The sequence below is a fragment of the Protobothrops mucrosquamatus genome, unplaced genomic scaffold (genome assembly GCF_001527695.2).
Source record: "Protobothrops mucrosquamatus isolate PMUCROS unplaced genomic scaffold, P.Mucros_1.0 scaffold306, whole genome shotgun sequence".
NCBI classification, from domain to species: Eukaryota; Metazoa; Chordata; class Lepidosauria; order Squamata; family Viperidae; genus Protobothrops; species Protobothrops mucrosquamatus.
This window is the reverse complement of record NW_015386648.1, coordinates 102,795-122,380: the sequence shown is the minus strand read 5'-3', so window position 1 is coordinate 122,380 and position 19,586 is coordinate 102,795. Positions and strand designations below refer to the sequence as shown.

At 34.5% G+C, this 19,586-nt stretch overlaps 1 protein-coding gene across 1 annotated transcript in view; it reads right to left on the bottom strand.

The window, feature by feature from the left end:
- NYAP2 (neuronal tyrosine-phosphorylated phosphoinositide-3-kinase adaptor 2) overlaps nucleotides 1–19,586 on the bottom strand; it is a 99,180-nt gene that overhangs the window by 35,651 nt on the left and 43,943 nt on the right. The window lies entirely within an intron of this gene.

Genomic DNA, 19,586 nt, shown 5'->3' with positions numbered 1-19,586 from the left:
TGGCCAATTGAAAGAAGACATATTCTGAAAAAGAAAGCAAATAAATGTCATAATAAAGCTAAGTAATTATAAGTTGATATGCTCAAAGCCCATATTTTAGAAATGGTAAAACAAAACTTAGCAACCAAGGGACTATTATTTAATTACTGTAGCCGTGATCAGATTTCATGACGTTTAAAGTAGGTAGTTTTAAATTGTTCCTAATAATTGTTCTAATATTTAGGAAAAGCATTCCTTCAGTATAACACAGACTTGCAGACCTCTTTATTTCATGCAAATGATTTCATGTAAACAATGAACATCAGCTAGTACTTTGTTTAAAAACCTCTTGCTGAATCATTATTAATTTGATTTGGATTCAAAAGATGAAAATTACAATCACAAGTGGAATGTGAGATCACTTATGTTAAGCATGAATCATCTTCTCAGGAATCTGTAGTTTTCCTTGCTTCCTTCGTTTTAGATAAATCACCAAATCCTCTCACGTACAAATTCCTTTCATTATTTTTGTCTTGATCAAGAAAGTGGGCAGGTAGAAAGACTACAGGGTGATGGACAAATTTTAAAAAAGCATCCCTCACTCTTTGACAACTATCAAACAAGTTCAAAAGCACCATGTCAAACATTTTAAGAAAGAGAATGAAGTTTATAAAGCATAAAACATTTTTCAGGGTTTTTCCCCCCAGGAAAATAGAGAACAAATTACAACATGTTACCATCTTAAAAATAGTAATTGGGACCAGAACTTCCATGTCTAAATGATGTGGTCATTTAGTGAGTTTTGGCTGACCCTTTTTGCTCTCGTCATTAAGTGGCTTCCCCCATTGACTTTGCTTGATGGAAGCTGGCTCATAAGGTAACAAATGGTGATTCCCTGGATGCTACAACTATCATATATACATGCCTGTTTGAATATGAATCATGATCACGTGACCACTTGGTTGCTACAAGAATCATAAATGAGAGGACCAGTCATAAGTCACTTTTAAGCACCCTCATAACTTTGAACAGTCCCTAAACAAATGGTTGTAATTCTGGTAATCAAGGTAATCCTTGATTAACTATAATTAAATACTCATAGCTGACTATTTAATATAAATATCATTGCTGTTAAATAAGCAAGAACATTTAGAGTGCTTTGTGAATGGCACCCACATCCTCCCAGTATTCTAATATTGATTAAAAAAAAAATTCATTTGTATTTTTAAAAATAGCTTAGGATTTGAACAACACTTGGCAAATGGATACATTTTCACTGCAGCAAATTGCTGTCCAGTCCCAGAGCAAAATGCATACACAAAATAGTTACAACCATTTTTCTATTCAATTTCTTAAAATGCTGGAATTCTGCCAATCTCTGCTTGGTAGAAAATGGAAAGATTAACCTCACACTTCTTTCAAACAACTCATCAATTGGATTACTCTTTTTAAACTAGAAAAAATTTAAGCTGAGCAAGCATGGATGCAGCACCTGTCACATCAAATAATCTCTCACACGCAGTCACACTTGGCTGTTCTGCATATTTGTGTCAGAAAGCTCTGCCTTTTTACCTAGGTTTATGCCACTTATTTGATTTAGCCCCCCACCCCATTTAAAAAAAAAATAAAGGAGATGTTTAAGTAGGCATTTTTCAATAGCTGTTGTAGAATGGCCATGAATTGAATGGTAGACTGCCACAGTTCTTTGTGATATCAGTCTTCCCATTAGATGCTATGATTAGCAAGATTTTTAAAATATTGAAGACTGCCTCCCCCACACTCAGTAACATGTGAGTAGACACATTAAAATCATATGGGCTTATTTCTGAGTAGGCCCATAATAGATTTTTCCTGTAATTTTAAAGCAGAAAACCAATAACATAATTATAATGGGGCTAAACAATGAAACTAAATGTAACTGAATAACGAACAAAAAACAATGACATTTTTTTCTATTCTTTTAAACCAACACTTCTGTGGGGTTTAACAACTTGGGGGATGGGTTGGTGGGATCAGATTGTGATTCTGTAGAATACTTATAAATATAAGTAATTGTATAATATATTCCATAAATACTGATTTCATATCTTAAGATTAAGCATGCTTAAAACCTTAGTAACAAACTTCTTTTCTGTTTTTTGTTAATATCTTCTACTTTATATCTTTACATTCCACTGAGAATCAGCCTACTGAAATGTTAATCAATTCTATATAGATAGTATAATATAGGCAAACAAACAAATTGGTATGCTTTCACTGATTTCTAAATCATACAGTAATTAGTTTCAGTTCCTCATGAATGTTAATGCTAAAAGAACAAAAAATACGATGTTATAATGAAAGCTGAAACTACTTTTGTTTCACCTTTAAAACATATAAAGGTAAAGGTTTCCATGTCCAGTCTTGTCTGACTCTAAGTCATGGTGTTCATCCCTGTTTCCTGGCTGAGGGAGCCAGTGATGTCTGAAGACCATTTCTGTGGTAATGTGGCCAAAATGGCTATACGCCAAACGTACACAAAACACTGTTACCTTTCACCGAAGTGTACCTATTAATCTATTCACAATTGCATGCTTTTAAAATAATAGGTCAGCAGGAGCTGGGGCAAGAACGGAACATCAATCTGTTGCACAGTGCTTGGGTCTTGAAGCTCAGCATCTTTAACCACTGAGCCATTGTGCCCCCTCTTAAAACATATATTCTTCATTTTTATCAAGATCGCATCTCACAGAACAGTCCCATTTGGCAATTAATATAGTAACTTATCACTTTGATCTAGGAGCAAAAATGCCATACAAAGAGATTTTTGTCTTCCTCCCCTCCGAATAGTACAGGAATACTACAGTACCAACTCTATTTGGTAGCTTGTGTTGAGTTGGAGAGATACCATCTGAGCTCATAACCACCCAGGAAGCTTCATCATCAACTGGACTTTAACCTTGACTTCTCAGTCCCAACACAACACTAGAAACCTATACACTGCACTGAGTATGAATGAAAATATCCTGAATGAATCCACATTAATCAGTAGAAGAAATGGAAATTCTTAGATTAATGCCACACACACCATATATAAGTTTATATAGCTGTATGTTCAGACAACTATTTTTTCACAAGTTTTCATATAGAAATTTGTGAAAGGTACTGTTATTTTTTCAGTTGATCATAACTGAAACTGCTATAGCTTTTATTTTATTTCTAAACATTTTCATTGTGCCCAGAAATCATCATTAAGGGTCAAATATAAATGTAATTTCCTTTGCTTTTTTTGTACTGTTGATTTTGTCTTGAACATTGATGTAAGGAGAATTAATTGATCAGAGGCCTGTCTGCTCTTCCCCTCTTGTAGCATAGGAGACAATGCAAGAGTAAAATATATTTTTCTGCAATAGAAAATGAGGCCAGATAATACAAATGATCCTGTAGATGATCTCATTCTGTTACTTTTGACAGAACAAGGTCTGTGATCTTCACTATTCAAAAGATAAGCTCTTGCTTATTTCAAAATTCTATTACAGGAATTTCAGCATTCTGAACATGCTGCATAGCTTATTAATATATATAGAAATATAAGTCCAGAATTTTCCCCAACAAGCTTTCTATTCAGACTTGCTCAGGTTCAAATTGTATATGTTGCAAGGAAGAACTGTCTGAAATCAAATACAGAATAATGCATTTTGAAAAGAAACATACCAAAATGCAAAAATAAGAATATACCTTTCCAACTGTTCATTCTCTATTAATCTTAATAATGAATACTTGCTTTGGAATTGTATTTTTGATCATGGTGAGAATAGTTATTATGGAAAATAATCTTCATAAGTTTCAAGATTTTGGACTTTGGCTATCCTAGACACTTAACCAGCATGCCTTTGGATTTGTGCTGGACTGAGATTAAAAATCTACAGTATGTGTAGATTTTTCCCATGAAAAAAGAACATTACAATACCATATCACAAATCAAAATTTTATCAAAGATCAATTTATTTATTAATGTCATCGATACAGAAAACCTCCATGACCCTGACCAAGGGTTTTCAACCAAGGTTTGAGACAATTTTTTAATACATATGCATTTTCTCATTTTAGAAAAAGAATATAAGCAACTTCTCCTCTAAACTAATTAGCACATTCAAATTTTAGGTAGCACAGGATACAATCCACCAGGAACATTTTCCTGTGTGAACCCCACTGACAGCTGTACAAAAATATGGAAATTGTTGGTAGATTGTGCTTGACGTTTTCCAATTCAATTATTTAAATTTAATGATATTTCTTTCATTCGTTGACAAATTATCTGAGAATTAAGGACTCAAGCTTCTTTGAAATCTCTATTTCCATTAACAATACATGTAAAATATTATACTGAGCATATATTTTATGTGTATGTACTTATGCAAACATAACTTTTTTACTTAGTGTCAGAAAAGTTCTTTCAGGATTAGCATAAATTGGAGCTGTAAATTGGAATGTGTCTAAAAATTGAAGCTGCACTATTTTTAATCCAGTCAAGACAAGATTCTTCAGTCCATGAAGAACCCCATTAATGGGAGGAGAAAAATAAAGAAGGCTTACATCCTAACAGCTGCACATAAGCTACTCTTGAAAAAAATATATGACTATATTACAAACTGATCTTTTTTTCAGTCTTGTGCACAGCTGTGTGCAGATTAGTATATATGCATAAACAGATCTTTTAAAATGCAAAGTATTTTGAGTTTATTTAGATTATTTTTCTGAATAAGGCTCTTGATTTATGGTGTGGCTGTTGGTTTTCTGTGTTATCAGTGCTATTCCTTTCCCAATGAAGATGTTTGTATGGCAAAAAACATTTTTGACTCCCAGTCTTATTTTTAAACAGATTCATGAAATGTAGACATCCTGGATCTTATACATTTAACCCAAAGAGACTCTGATACAACGATCTATTTCAACCAATAGAGAGTTAAGCACCTGCCCATGGAGTGCTAAATAAGATGAAATTCCATTCCATTCCAGAACGGCATCTATATGCCTTGGATAGAATCTAGTTCTCATTTGGTTTTCATTGTCAGAGATGGGAAAGTGTTCTGAAAGCTGACCTTGGCTAATGTCAAAAAAACCTTAGCAGGGTTTGATCTGGTAGTATTTGGAAGAAAAAACTATCAGGAAATCTTCAGATTGTGATCTGATAATCAAAAACAAGTCCCACACTAGGACAGTGGCAAACCATTTCAACACTATTACTTCAAAAATATCATGAATACAGTCATCAAGATGTCACATGCAAATCAAAAGATGCTTTGAAATTTCATTTAGTTTACTAACCAGATCATTACATCTCATCTGCAGAAAAATATTGAGATTTTTGTAGTGATGCTATAAGCCAAAATGGAGGAATATAGAGACTTTTGGAGGAGTGTTAACTATAGGATACAATGAAAAGTAGAAGCTCTTCCTTGTAGACCCAGTTTGGAATAGGAAAAACTACTCCAAATGTGAATGCAACAAAGCTCCTGTACCAAAAGTAGAATTCATTCAACTGCCCAGCTCAGCAGAACTTTCCAATATTTGTATCAGGCTTTATTTGGCAATACCAGAATGCCAAAAGTTGCCAATGAAAAGTTTTTGCATTAGGAAAATTTCTGCATGATCTCTTCTGTGATGTCAGGGTTGCCTGATTTAGGAGGAAAATGTTACAAAAAGCAACCAAACCAAAAACAAAACATTGAAAGCTCCCTGTTCAGTGAAACCTCTAAGCCTTGGGTGAGCCATTATACTGTATGTGATCCTCTGTTGCAAATAAAATGGATTTCATCCTGAAAAGGTCATAATCATGGATCTCCAAGCTCATGTAGAATATTTGAACAGTCTGAGACAAGTGTCTGGCCACATAATGCTTACCTCAAAGTGCTACTGTGATATTGGTTGGCTGATGGGGGAATTTTCACTCCCATATCTTAAAATTAATTTTCAAATAAAATTGATCTTCCTGGCTGTCAAAGAGCATCTTTTCTCAATTCTGTTAGAAAATGCTAATCATGGTTCAATGAACCAAAACCTTTGTGAACCTTTGTCATTCATCATGTAGGTATCTTTGTTGCTTTGCTTAATTTCCATCTCTCTTATTAAATGTTGTTTAAGGACTATGACTGCATGTTCATGACCCAAATCAAAAAGGCATTAAATAAAAAAGCATATTTTCATTTCTTGTCCACTGTCCTACTCTTGGATGAAACAAAAAAAGTTGATTTGGCAATTATCACTCCTGAAGAAATTCTTATGCACAATGAATAGTAGCAACAGTTTGTCCTACACCAGTGCTAACATACATCGTTCCAATATACCTTAATATCTAGCTTGTCCCATTTTTACTAAACTAATCCAGATTCTGAAAACTAATCATGCAATATAAAAGTCATGTATTGCATGCTCAGTCTTACACAATGGCAACACCAGAACGTAACTTGTAAAACTGAGTGAGAAAACTCTAATATTAGTCACCTACTCTGGTGCTCTGTGCATGCGAAGCTAAAGACATATGACTTTAATATGATAAAACTACTCCATCCAATATTGTAGATCAGTATTGACAGCTTTCAGACTTGCTTCTCATCCATGCCTAAAAGGCTGCAGGGGTTCATTCACTAACATTCTAATTTCCCTTTGAAATATGTGCTGGAGTTCTATTTATAGAACAACTTTATTCATAACAAAATCATAGCTAGTGCTACAATAGAATATTTAATCCTTTATGCCCAGCTTTAATACTGGTGTGTTTATTTCTTGATGGAAGGGGCTGCCTTCAATTTGAACTGTCAAATGAATAATTAAAATAAGATCTCTGTTTCTCTATGTGTTTGTGTGTATGTAATGGAATTCATATATGCCAACATACTATTCTGTTCCTGGATAAACATGATACAGAATACAGGCAATGAATAAGACATAATAAAACAAAGATGCTAAAATATGTGAAAATAGTAATTAAGCAAAATAGTTAAATTTGATTTGCACCACCAATATTTACCATGTTTCCATATTTTTTATTCTTTAAAACCATGTTTGTTTCTACCATATTAAAATACCATTTCATATGTAATCTTTTATTCCTTAAAATTCTCACTTTTTTGTATTCATTTCCATAATTTTCTCTCAACCCATCCACTCTTTTTCCATATATTTATTCTAAAATTCAATCTTAATTCATTCTGGTTTTTTTTCATACTAGTCATTCACTTTCCGTTCAATCTATATTAGTTCACCACTCATTTACTCTTCATGCTATCTGTATTTCCAATATATCAGTCCTCCTGCTTCTGCTTTGGAAATTTTTTAAATCATATTAAATATTTTTATGTTAATTAAATTTTAAAATATATAGTGATGTATACAGAGACTGTATACACACACAAGCTATTGTTTCTGGCACACTAAATAATTCCTTATGTACTTATCACATCCCTTATACATTATTTTATATAGTAAAGTTTAACAGACACACTCAAACTCAAAATGCAGCAAGAATTTCTAATAAAATATTCCACCAACTAAATCAGTTAATTCATATTGTGCACTATATGACCATATTATAAGATCTTCCTTCTTTTGGAGAAGGGGAATAAATATTACATTCACACTATTTAATTATGCAAATATGCCTGCTTTTGAAATAAAAAAAAATATTTGAGACATTCTGAAAAATACATGCTTCATTCTGAAGATTTATAATCTAAATCAGTTTGCCCATGCCTTGTTTTGTTTTTTAATATAGATTTTTCTTTGACATGCATGGATTTCCTTTCATAGCAGTAAATGAAGTTTTTACATGCCTGTGCTTGAAGGTGGTGCTTTTATTTTATTTTATTGGGGGGAGCCTGTCTCACTTTCATAAATATGCTCTATCTAGAATCTTTTACAAATCATTATTATTTCATAGACATATAGACAGACAGATAGATGGACAGATATGGTAGATATAGAGCTTTGCAAATATAGCAAAACAATTTAATCACATTAAATATCACATTTTACCTTCTGAAAGAAAAAAAGTATTTCTTTCTTATATCTTTCAGTGTCATATTTAATTCAACATCCTCCCAGTAGCTTAAATTTAAGATGAAACTGTTTCAGAGAAAGAAATAGAAATTTGCCTTCCACTCTTTTAAATTAATTTTTAAAGAAAGTCCAGGCAGCCTGAAATAAACATTTGTAACATTTATTTCTTTGCAATTTACTGTGAGTGAACTATTCTGCATCTCCTGGAATGGCTTGAAATATCATTTTAAATCACAGTTTGGACCAGCCTTTCTCAACTGGGGTTTCAATAAACCCCAAGGTCCCATAAGAGGTTGCTAGAAGCTCCACAATACTTTGTGATAGGAAAAGAATCATTTTTGAAGTTCATAAGTTGTACAATACTAGTGTTCAAAGTGGTGAGAAATTTATGTGATGCAACTAACTATAGGCTGCCGAATTGCTGCTTTGCTGTTATAAACACTGTAAAACATATATTACGTTAGAAGTAAACAGTCCTATGACATTTTTTCATACTTTTTGAGATTTTTATGCAGGGGTTCCCTAAATCCTGAAAATTAATTCCAAGGTTTCACCTGAATAAAAAGTTGTGAAAGGCTGGTTTGGATTATATATGTGTGAATCCTGTGTATCACACAGTTTTCCTCTGATCTATCCTCTGAATTGAGAAAACGGTAATTCGTTTGGAAGAATGAAATTTTGACTGGAACCTAAGAGAGCAAACCAATTCAATTCAAAGTATATTTTCCCATTCTGACTTGGGCACATTTTGTACAGCTGAGACACTTTTAAGTGAAATCATAATAAAGATAACCAAAACATGCAAATGAAGCAAAACTAGTTATGTTTGAGCCTTACTCAGAACAGATTTAGTGTTTTCTTGAACCATCTCAAAATGTATGGTAACCACTAGTTCTATTATTATGTGGCACTGTGTTGGCATTATTCATTAACTGTTGAATTATATGATTACCAGAGAAAAGAGCTCTGTTTGATTGGAATTAAAGCTGATTTAACTAAAGGCCCATTGGGCATTTTGGATATACAGTAAATAAAGGTCTAATAAATCAAGATGGTAGCTATGACAGCAGGATCAAATTCCACCCCATTTTAAATCCATTAGCCATCCTGTCCTCTGGAACAGCTTAGTCCCAAAGTGAATTCAGGTCCAACCTTCCATAAGAGCTTAAAGACCTATCTCTGCCAATTGGCTTGGGGTGCCAACAGAGGGGCTTCATATTGGGAGTGGTTGATTAACAGATCCCATCCTCTCCCCCTTTCATCACATTCCCTTTCCTCATCTTTTTTGCTAGGTTGATTTTACAGTATTTATAGTATAGCATTTATATTATTATCAATTACATAGTTTTATGTTTTAATATTGTAAGCTGCCCAGAATTATTGTGTGGCAAGATGGACAGCTAATAAATTTTACAAACAAACAAATAAACAAGCCACTTATCAAAATTTCCAGGTGGACCAAACAGGAACATGACCATATGAGTTAATTGTACTTTATTGTAGGTTACCTTAAGAGAATTTTGCAAGTCTAAATATGCAATTCTCCTCTATCTTTTTATAGCCTGATTAGGAAGCGTAAAATTAGGGAGGGTCTCTTTGAAGCCTCTTGCCCCACTTACTATTCAACTATAGATTATGTTGTCTCTTATCTGAGCCTTCCCTAGGCAGTGTCTCTGGCACCTACATACCATTATTCCACTGCCCCGATTTTTTCTTTTTATCAGCCCTGCAGATGTACCTAGATGTAATCCTGTTCTCCAATATATTTACTTTAGATTATATTGATCCTGATAATTCTAAATGTCTTTGTGGGGGGGAAGCCTTGCAGTGCCAGTGTCAGTTCTTCCTTCTCCTTGTTTTCTCCCTTTAATGTCTGAAGAGCTCTGGACCACACCTGGTTCCCAATTATAGAAAGAAAATGCTGAAAGTACCTACATACTGCAGGAAGATTTGTACAGGTGGGAACAGAGAGAAAGACTCTGCAGGCAGAGAAGTGGAGCAGCAATCACAATAAACTGCTGCTTAGCAGGCAACTGTAGGTGAAGGAGAAGCGAGCTTGGAGTTCAGCAAACCAAAAGCAGACAAGCTGAAAGGGGAAGCAAAACCCAACAGCCTTACCACTCCAACAGAGATGCTGAGAGCCTACAGCCATTTAGCAACTGGTGAAGCATCTGCCTTCCACCTTACTGCCCTTAGCACAGACTAGGAAATTATACAAAGCTAACTTTGCCGCAGCAGTGTAGCATAGCTACTGATGGTAACAGAAGCCCACTAATTTGCTGGTGGCTAAATACTTTGTTAAAAGCTCAGGCAACAAAAGAAAACAAAATTGTTCATAGCACTGTTTAGAAATTATACACAGTGGCACAGACATAGATATTGGTATAATGTAGGTTTGGTGATAAGTGTAAATTTAAGGGTTAGAAAATAGGAAAGTTTGTTAAACCTTTTACATAAGTGTCCCTGTGAACACAGGGAAGATATAAACAGTCTCTTTGTTAGTAGTCTCACAATCTCAAAGACCTTATTTTCTTCCAAACATAAGCATTTTTAATCTTAAATCTTACTCTAACTCTTAAAATACCAATAGAAAAATTGGCTCCATCACTTTATCAGCTGTCAGTATGATATTGGGGCCATATATGATGCCAGTGGACCAGTTCTGCCATGTGCAAAACTTAGCCTGCTTTAGATGCCTGAATGAAAAGCACTTTCTTGAACCTCACAGACCTGTTCATATTTCAGACAAATGCAAACTTTCCTCTTGGAAGTGCTTAAATAATTAATAGTGATATAGCTACCATGTTATATAAAACAGATTATCAGACTAAATCTAATTCTATTTGATTTTTTTTGCCACTTTTTAGAACAATCTAAGTGTTGTTGTTGTTGTTAGTTGTGAAGTCGTGTCTGACCCTTCACAACCCCATGGACAACCTTCCTCCAGGCCTTTGTGTGCTCTACCATCTTCTGGAGTCCATTTAAGCTCACGCCTACTGTTTCAGTGACTTCATCCAGCCACCTCATTCTCTGTCGCCCCTTCTTCTATTGCCCTCAATCTTTCCCAGCATTAGGCTCTTCTCCAGTGAGTCCTTCCTTCTTATTAGGTGGCCAAAGTACTTGAGTTTCAACTTCAGTATCTGGCCTTCTAAAGAGCAGTCAGGATTGATCTCCTCTAGGACTGACCGGTTTGATCGCCTTGCAGTCCAGGGGACTCGCAGGAGTCTTCTCCAGCACCATAGTTCAAAGGCCTCAATTCTTTTGCACTAAGCCTTTCTTATGGTCCAACTTTCACAGCCATACATTGCAACTGGGAAAACCATGGCCTTGACTATACATACTTTTGTTGGCAGGGTGATGTCTCTGCTTTTTAGTATGCTGTCTAGATTTGCCATAGCTTTCCTCCCCAGGAGCGTCTTTTGATTTCTTGGCTGCAGTCCCCATCTGTGGTGCCTCAAAATTAAAGACAGTTGCCTTCATTTAACTGATATTTGTTAGACTATATTCTTTCTGCAAGCTTTACTGCACCTGCAAGTTTTATTATCTAGTTCTATTAAAAGATAAAAATGATATAAGTCATTTGTTCATTTCCAATTATTATTAATGAGAAACAGAGCTTCAGATCTAAATACAATAAGACAGCCTGCAGATCCATTCTAAGTGAATCGATTTATTTTCTGTATCAAAATGTGAATCAAATTTCCTTACCAATCCCTCAGTTGGTAAATATTCATAATTTAAAATTATTTTGATTTGAAATCATTAGTAGTCTCATCCATTTTACAGCTAAATATAAAGTAATGCAGTTAGACCTACTAAAAAGTCTGTCCCCCATTTATTAATCTCTTTCCCAAGAAATATTTACCAAAATCTTACTATGTGGAGGTGATTTTTTTTCCTATGACCTGGGAGTTATTAATTTGGTTAATTTATTTGATATTAGCACAGGTTATCTGAAATAAGTTTTTAAAATTTATTTTTCATTTTAGTTGATATTTTTGTTTCTTGGTTTCCTTGGTTGTTGATATTTTCTTTACTTTTCTGATTACTCTATTTTTAAAAGACTTTTGTAATTTTATTGTAAACCTCCCTGAATGGGGAAGGGGAGGTGATCAATTGGAAGTTCAGAGATTGGAGATTAAGCTACCATGTCTTAATAGTGCAGCAATATGAAGAAGACAATAGGTTATAAGCAGTGATGGGATTCAATTATGTGAACAACCAGTTCTCTGTGTGGATGCCACTTCTGGAAGTTCATTCTGGGCCTGGGCAACAAAAAATTAGCTACGGGTTCTGCCGAAGTGGTGTGAACCAGCTGAATCCCACCACTGGTTATAAGGATTATTACTATCTTCTCTCCCTTGTGAGGGACCACTATCCCATCCATTCTAGGAAGGATGTTGAGAGTTATACTTTTCTCATTAATCACTCATATGAAGATAGACAATTATACTCCCTAATAATGGATTGGTGAGGCTACTGATGCATAGCAGTTGCTGAAGAACGAAGCCTAGCAATTATTTGCAGAGATCTGCAATCCTCTTCCCTATAAACATTAATTATGAAAAAGATCTGTTACCACAAGCAAAAATGCTGACACTTTGGAATGTGTATGTTATATGTGTGTGTTTGCTAGAAAAAAAGACTTATCATATAATGATTCCATGAATGGTATAGTGACCACTGCCTGTGGGCCTGAAAATAGTAGAAAGGCAAATACATAGTGACAACTCATCTGTTTCAAAAGCTGTAACATCATTTATTTCTACCAACCATTTCTTTTATTTACAATGCTGTTTGTATTTGTAATTTGATTCCTTTAAGGAACCTCTTAAACATGAGTCTGCCTAGTGCTGTGAAGTGGTGAAGTCTTTCAAAAGTTTTTCCAAAATAAATTTTTTTTGCCTCAATTCCTGAAACACATTCCTCTTTGAACATTAGCATTTGGAGAATCATTTGGTTATGGCAATTGTGATCTAAATGTATGTATTTTTTTAAAAAATCTACTGATGGTGCTGCAGGTTCAGGCTCAGGAAGATGTAAACTGGAGGGTGGGGGAAAAGCACTCTGGAAGATGAATTAACAGCAGAAGAGAAGATAAATAAGTCAATAGTACTGCTCTAACTTCCTGGCCGCATAGCTTTGTGTGACAGAGCACAGAGATAAATGGATGTAAAACATCAGAAGCAAAGCATAAAAGAGAGAATAAAAATTATGAAGTACTTCATGGATGGAAAACTGTATGCAGTGTTATCAAAAACAAAACAAAACCCTGCAACAATAGCCATTCAGTAGATTTATGATATTGAATATTTGCACTGCACATTCACTGATAGTTTTTTTTGTTGACTGAAAATGGAATGCTATTAAGATCTAGATCATTGATATAAATAAATGTCAATGAAAATCTGAAGAAATGACCAGTTATAATTTAAAAAGATCAGCCTGGATCATTTTGGAAAGTTGGAAACTAATGATCCTGAAAATTTAAATTTGGGTCTAAATTGTGTTATGACATTTTTTCAGCCATGGCCTATTTGATTCACACAGTGTTACTCTAAGTAAAAGACTTTGCATCTGCATCTAAAACAGAGCTGATTTATGGCATATGGCTTCAATATTCTCTTTGATATTTTGAGATAACGATGTTTTCCAGGAAGGAATGTTCTATTAATGCACTGATGTAAATTCAAACAGTCAGAAAGATATTGTATAATTTGACAGTCTCACTATTTATAGCTAGCTTTTTATGACTGGATTTTACTCCTCTATTGTTATTTTGTGACTGGCTGGCAAATCCTAGGACCTGAATTAGGGCTGGAGAAAAAAACACATGAAAGTAGTATTTGCCAGTAAGTGCTCTATCTCAGTCTGTTGGGTACATTGATTTGCTAGCTCCACATATTCTCTTTCATTGTTTCAAGTTAGTACTGCACGCATTCCTTCTCTGTCATGGAAGTGCCTACCTTATATAACAGTCTCCTCACAGATATATGGATGGCTTTAGTTGTGAGGAAAGTGTGAAGATTTAGCTCCCGAACCAAGCACTATGGCCAGAATTATTGATAGAGTGGCATAATATGTTTGGTGAATGGAGCTAACTAGGCAGTGGAACTACCTACATGTTTCTGGGAAATTCCCCAGTACTGCAGTCTATCCACAAGGCACTTGAGACAGACAGTCCTTCATTCCATTTCCTCCACAGAGGTTCCAGTAGCACATAGTTTCATCTAGATAAAGGAAAAGGTCTTACCTTAGTAAAGGTTAATGTTTTTCACATACAGATTACTGTGCAACTGCTCTAAGACAGAACCAAGGTCCAATGTATGATCAGCTGAATGTGTCAGGTCAGAGATAATCTGGAATAAGTCTACAATCATTGTGGAGGTTATGAATGCAACCCAAATGGAGTATATGTTTAAATCATCCAACGCCAAAAGGCAAAAGGTATTCAAACACCCACGACTGGACTCAGAAACTAAATGAGAGATCCCACTAGATAGTAAAGCAGCTGCATACCAGTCAGATCTGCAGGCTGTTCCTACAATGAAACTTAATACACAGGAACTTATATTCTCATACTCTATTGGTCATAGGTACAATGTCTCTATAGATTACTATTTGTTCCATCAACAAACCTTGATGCTGAAGTTGCTGTAGGATCCAAATTGCAGGAGATTGCTACTGTTATCCTGTGAGATCTCCGTAATTGTAGAGAATATTACTCTGACAAAAATATATGACAATTTTGATTGTTTCATAAGCTAAACATGGTATCAAAACCTATATAAATGACAAATGTGCTTGTCAAATTGGACTTCATTCAGATGGACAAAATAGAATTCTAGTGGCATTGTAGCAGACACAAATTGAAACTAACAAGATCCCCATCTCTAGGATACATTGTTATAAAGAAAATGTAGAAGTTATATGTTTAAGAATTTCTTTTTGTATTTGATGCTCTTTTTTGTGTTAGTTGTTGGATTCCAGTTAATGATTTTGTACCAGATGTTATGAAAACCTTGGAAGAACTTACTAGATATAAATTCTAGATCGCTTTGTCTTCCATTGCTGAAAACATGCTTCATAAGCTGTTTCTTTTTAGTAGCAGTAGGTTCTGAGGGATCTCTGAACTTCTTGGCTGAGGAGATTTATTTGTTTAATAGGCTTTTTATATTTCCAGGTGCCCAATTAATTAAAAGGTTGGAAGCTTTGGCAAGCTGACTAATTTTAGATGGAGAAAGAATAAGGACTTCAAAAAATGTGTCATTGATGGGTGAACATAATTCAGAGGTATTTAGGGTATCTGTTAGATGGACATTTTGAGTTCACAGTTTGCATGCACACTCTGATCATGCTGCATTTAACTACAATGGGGGGCAAGATAAACCCTGTACCATATTGTCATTTGTAAAGAAACATTTGGAAGGAAAACATTTGTAGTATTCAATAGATGAATAATGTCTGGGTGCCTATAAGACCTCCCAGTATTATCAAAGAAGCACAGGATTATGAATGCCATGGTTACTGCTAATTTTGCAGCCATTTGAAGATTTCTACTCTAGATGGCTCATTTAATAATTAAAAATGCTGCCAAGAATGAGTCCTGTCTCTCAAAAACCTACTAAATATTTAACACACAGCTGAAACTTTCCAGGAAACATTTCATGTGAAGAGTGTAGAGTGGTTTGTGTTGAATTTTTTATTACAAAATGGTGCCTAAACCTTCAGCTGCTAAAAGTGTAAAACAAATGCTGGCATTTTTCCCAAGACATGTACTATTATGTTCCCCTGATTTGCTTTGGTTTTTGCCCCCTATTGCTATGTTTTTAAAACTACTACAAATTAAGGAAAGGCTGTTAGCTTTCTTTTACTATCTTGTAAAAGAATGTTCTATCTTATTCAGTGTGTATTTGTAATTCCATTTAAAAGAACCCAGGAGAAAACAGCTAGTATGCTAGATTGAAGCTTCAATTTGACCTATCTAAGGTAAATCCTTGCATAATCTAGGAAAGTATATGTCTTCAAGTACTCTAATTTTAAAGCTAAATTATTGGTGATATACCTGAATATTGAGGTATTTTTAGAGCAGCATTTTTTTCTATTTGTTCTTACATGTCTATGAGAAAATGTTCATATGAAACATAGCTTTGCATGTGCAATTGGATAGGCTATGAAAAACAAGATTTCTAATAACATTCCCCCTGAGGCTACAGATATACTAATAGTGTGCCTATTAGTTTACATTTATTCTGTCCAATTTCAGCAATAGCTGTAGGGTCAGTTGCAGGTTTGCAGGTGCCCAAAAGAAATTGTTCTCTGCTGGATTCATTTCTCTGCCAATGAGCCCCATCTGGGTTGTCTGTTTGGAACATAAGGAAGCACCCCAAGAAAAGCTTGTTTGTATCTAGTGAAACTTCTAGAGATAGTGTGCAGAACTTATTCAATGCCTTGGAGACTGCAATCTTCATAAAGACCTCTAGAGAGAAAAATGTACTGGTGTGCACTAGAACCAATGAACTTCATGTTATTGATGCTGTAAAATGCCTGACTTATTCCACAGGGACAGATGAAGATTTTTCTGGTTTACTGACCTATTTTTATGAGAATCTGAGAGGTTCTTAAATCAAAATGTAAGAATATTTTGTATGAATCTAGTTACCCTAGATATTTGGAAGTAAAAAGAAATATTGAATGAGTGGTTTATCAGTGACAATGATGCCATTTCAATTACACAGTCGATTAATAATCAGTAGAGCAGAGAGGAAAAGGGCAGTACTTCTTACTGCATCATTTAAAGGAAGTACTTCTTACTGCATCAAAAATTATATTTTATTATCACAAAATACGTTTGACTTTATAAATTATGACTGCTTCTGTTCTCTGAATATTCATTATATATTTTCACGTTAAAAATAACAATTATAGGAAAAGGTACTTAGTTGTTTTTTCTTCTGTTTATTCATATCTTATTCTAGGAGACTGCCTGGACATGTCCTAGCAGTTTTCTTAGTAAATTTTTCAGAAGTGATTTGCCATTGCTTCTTAGGGCTGAGCGAAAGGAATTGGCTCAAGTTCACCCAAGGTGTGAGTAGTCTCCCAGTTTCTAGTCTGATGCTTTAACCATTACAGGTCTACTATTCAGTTATATATTACTTATACCAGCTATGTGGCTTGTAAACTTAATTAAAAGTAAATTATAATCACTGTTTTTTTAAAAAGAAACCAATACAGAGGCTTTTTGCATAGTGTTGTCATCTGCTGAATAGTTACACTGTTCACATTACTTGAACATTAACACTCTTAAAATCTTGTTTTCTTTTGGTTAATTGTATTTAAGTTTAAGCCCAGTAAAATAAAGATGTCCCTCTAGACCCAGGATGAATCTTGATGCTACAGAAGGAAACCCTGCATAGTTTTCAGTCCCATTTCCTGCAGATCAAGAAGAAGGAAGGGCAGGAACCCCCTCTACAAGGGGATAGGCAGCCACTACTATCCTTCACACATTTACCCGAAAATAAGGTCTGTTAAACTCAGTGAGATTTGGTTCAGAGTAAAGATGCTTAGAGTTGTAGTATGAATGAACTGCTGGCAATGAAGCAGTAGCATTTGTCTTAACAGATGCCCCAAAAACATAGGTTAAGTTGCAAAGCTCTCTCTATATATAATAAATTTCATACACAAATAGACACTTACAATAAAAATTGGCTAGTTAATTCAAATATCTGCATATTAGCTGAAAGGTATTGTTAGGATTAAAAATTAGTAGATATTTTAAACTAGGTCAGACTGTTAATTTAATTCACCATTAGGAAGTCTGGTACTTCTACTCATTGATGTGTTCATAATAATCTCCCTTGGTGCCCAACCTCACTTGAGTTTTTAAAATATATAGTCTAATTAAAAATAAATAAATAAATAATAGGCAGTTGGGCTATCAAAAAAACCAACTTCCAGTATTATATGGAAGAATCTCCATGTAAGAATCTCTGGTTATAGGATATAGAAGCATATTTTTTTTAGCCCTCACCTTAACCCAAAAACAGAATGACCAAAATAACTTGAGAAATGAGAAAGTGCAACCTGACAAGTTAAAATAAAAAACAAGTAGAAAAGAATAATCTGTTTGCCTTTCTTTAATTATCATTTTTTGGTGGAGTAAGCCCTTGACATAACCATTTTGTCAATAGTAGCTATTTTTTCCCAAATACATTTTTAAACAAAATCTGTATTCTAAGTATTCTTTATTTATCATGATATTCCTGATGTGGCAGATTAGCATTGTTTACTATCAGTGATAACAGCTTATAGTTATGGGTGACCTGTGGCTCCCATGGAACCAGAGACTTGGTTAGATGGCTCCATTGTTTTATTCTCCCTTCACTTTGACTGTATTTTGAGTATTTGTTACTATGGTTTTTATATTTATCTTCTCTGTTTTTATATCTTTTATCAATTTGTTGGGTGCCACCCAAAGTCACCTTTGGTGGTAAGATGGCAGGCTATATAAGCAAGCAAGCAAACAAATAAATAAACATAGTCAAATCTGACTGGATAGTTGGCCAGACTTCTACATCTCTTCTACATCATTACTGGTCACTTGTAGAAGAGAAGGAAGCTACCACCAAAAGTGGGGTTGGATCAGGAAATATCATCTGAAGATAGGAAGAATGTACAAATTTAGAATGTGCAGGTTTTTTTTTAGCATCAAGATGACTTTGAAAAGATTCCAGCTCATCCAAAGCATTTGAAAACCCAGTTAACCAAATTTTCTCATGCATAAAGGATACAGCTCTTTTCAGTGTGTGTGTGTGTGTGTGTGTGTGTGTGTGTGTGTATGTGTGTGTGTGTGTGTGTGTAAGAACTGACATAAACTGAAATTTCTGTCAGGCAGCAAGCTTTTCATGTTGGATTAATTTGATGCTCATGATTTCCTGACTCAACAACACATATATCATGCCAGCCATCACACAGTGACAACAGTGCCTGCAGTTTGTTCTTTTATAGTGCACCACATGTAGTGGGAGGTGAATGCAAAGCAGCTGGTGTTTGCATCAGACCAGGAAGAAATAGTTTCCAGATATAAATTCACCTTGATTCTTCACTGTGAAAAATACATTAATAATTGCACCATACTAGGAGAAAGACAAGATCTGTATTTCTGTTTCATATGTTGTAAGCTAATAAAGTGTCAAGAAGTTTAAAATATATTTTTTTTATATATTATGTTATATGAATTATATATTAGTTTTGCTTCTGTTATATTTTTCATAAATTATACCCTGGAACCCATTTTTTTAAGAAAAAAACTTGGGAGAATATGGATCCTTCAAGAGAGTGCTTGAATTTGAGACTCAGAGATGGCAAAATGTTATTGGAATTTGAGATCTAAGATTCAGAGGCAGCAAGACTTGATGTGAATTTGTTCAAGATTTAATTTGTAAACTAGCCAGAGACACTTAGGTGAGATGAGTGGTGCAGAATTTTGATAGATAGATAGATAGATAGATAGATAGATAGATAGATAGATAGATAGATAGATAGATAGATAGATAGATAGATAGATAGAT